The 2,467-nt window shown below is 34.9% G+C and overlaps 1 pseudogene; it reads left to right on the top strand.

Annotated features, from left to right (window-relative positions):
- The first annotated feature begins 425 nt into the window (after positions 1-425).
- LOC141455266 (uncharacterized) lies at positions 426-2,017 on the top strand (annotated as a pseudogene).
- Positions 2,018-2,467: the final 450 nt, after the last annotated feature.

The following is a 2,467-nucleotide window of genomic DNA, read 5'->3' as shown; positions in this document are numbered from 1 at the left end:
TAAAAGAAAATAAAATAATAAATGATTAAACAAAAGGTGTAGGGAGAGAGGATGTTTATGGGCTGGTAAGAGTAGGTTCTTGGGGGTACAGCAGCGAAAACCCCCAATACCCGGAATAGTAGGTTGGCTGGAGTAAAAGAGAGAACAGTAACTATAAGGAAGCAGGAATTTAATTTAATTTAGATTTACGGAGCAATCAGTCATCGTGTAATGCACCAGCTACAGCAGGTCGTACTCACTTCAATATCAGGATAGGCTATTTTAAGATCTATAACAGAAAATATAATGCTTGGTTAGCAATTCTTGAACATGAATATTATATTAGTTATACAAACAAAGCTTGGAATTAAATTAATGGGCCCAGCTGACCAAAGAATATTTTCAACACATTGTATACATTTAATAAGAAAAATAAATAAATTTAAATAATAATAATAATAATAAAAAAAAAACTTCAGTTCAGAATAATAACGGATTCAAACTTTGTCAAATTGTCCAATCTCCATTACCTTTGCTACCACCAGCGCTGGGGTTCACTCACCGCTCCTTTTAAATTCAACTTGAATTGGGCAGACACCTGGTTCTCTACTCTTGCCTGTACGCCTTTAGAGTTTTCGTTCTCTCGGTACACGATAAATCCTCCTGCAAGCGAGTTTTCGTTTACTTTTTCTTCACCAGCTATCCAAAGGCTCAATTTACTTCGCCAGCGTCAGAACCAACTCTGTTCGGTTCGCAACTTTTTTTTTCTCATCTGCTCCCACTGCCTTCTGTACTCCTGGATTTTCTCTCTTCTTTTGTTTCCGCTCACTTTTGGTCTTCTAATCCTTTCTTTTTCCAACTATTACTAAGCCTAATTTTTTTTTTTTTTTTTTTTATTACACAAAATCAAATTCACTTCATTAAAAGGTGCATTACAAATGACTGACCCCCCTCTCAACAAAAAAATATTACTGTTTATTTATATATTTTGGTTTTTGTCTGTATAAATAATCACTGCCTCTCTCTCTTCCACCAGACTGACGGACCTAGCTATTATTTTCTTTTTAACCCCTAACATAAGGTTTTAGTCTGGGAATTGACTTTTCATTTGCTTCATTCAGAGCTGCTAAAAAGTTATCATAGTTGTGAATATTTTCCATTTTCCCGCTGAAAGCATCCTTGAACCTTTGCCAATCAGCTTCTTTTAAGTTCCATGATCGGAAATTATGTCTGCTGATATACCTTATGCATTTCTCATTCGACTCTATAACAATGGGAATGTGGTTTGAGCCTAGTGCATCGTCAAACAGAGTCCTTGAAAACTGTGAGGCTATTTGGGAGGTGCAAATTGTAATGTCAATAGCTGATCTATGCTTTTGTTTTATATTATTTATGAGAGTGGGAGATCCATCATTTAGATACACTAAATTGTTATCTTGAATAGCTTCCAGTAAAGCACGGCCTTTGGCCTCGGTGTAACTAGAGCCGAATGCTTGGTTGTGTACATTATAGTCCCCAGCTACTATGAAAGGCGGAGATAAACTCTGAAAGAATAAGTTCCATTCACGTTAACTTACATTATTTTGGGGATTATTGTACAACGAAATAACAGTTAATTCCTTATTATTTAAAAATGGTATTTTAATGCCAACGGACATTAATCCATTAATATTATATAAGGAAGTTATTTCTTTGAAAGGTATGTTATTTCTAATTAATATCGCTGTACCTCCCTTTCCGTCCTGCCTGTCTTTTCTAATTACATTAAAACCTGTAAATTTTATAATTACCTTTGTTTTAAACCAAGTCTCACTTAGTATTGCAACATTTATTTCCTCATTTTCCAAACAGACTTCTAGGCTACCTTTATTAGAAACGGCAGACCTTGCGTTCCATTGTAAGATTTTTAATTTATTCATGTTTTATTTATGGTTGAAAGAAGAAACTTAGTTGCGTCTGTATATTCTCTATAAATTTATATAGCTTCATTCAAATTTATAACTCTATCCCTAATATTTGTTTTTAATTTGTCATCAGGCATTTTATTCAATTCAGTACTGTTCATACTCTTTAAAATAGAGTAAACCGCTTCAAAAAGAATATCTATATTTAAGTTGCTTTGTAAAGGATTGGCGTCCCTAATTATTTGCGTTGGATGGTATGGGTTTGCAGATATTAGGCCCCCCGGCTTATTTTTTTTCTCGGTTGGCTGGATCAATAACTCTTTAATTACTGTGTTATCAAAACTAGGGAAGATTACACTATGGTTCCTTTTCCTAGCTCTCTTAGATGAGGTGGTGTAAGCCGAAGGTTTGTTACTCCCGCCACTCTTGCTTAATAAGGGAAATTCTTTAAGACTATCCACGGTTGGAGCCGAACTCCCCGCTAGGGCAGCGAAAGAATTATTAGACAACAATTGTTTAGCATCTAGATATGAGATATTCTTTTCTCCCATTAACAGTAGCGATTTCTCTTTTTTATATTGTGG

This window comes from Rhodnius prolixus, unplaced genomic scaffold (genome assembly GCF_049639745.1).
Source record: "Rhodnius prolixus isolate KJV_2025 unplaced genomic scaffold, Rpr scaffold_39, whole genome shotgun sequence".
In the NCBI taxonomy this organism is placed as follows: Eukaryota; Metazoa; Arthropoda; class Insecta; order Hemiptera; family Reduviidae; genus Rhodnius; species Rhodnius prolixus.
This window is presented reverse-complemented; position numbering and strand designations above follow the sequence as displayed.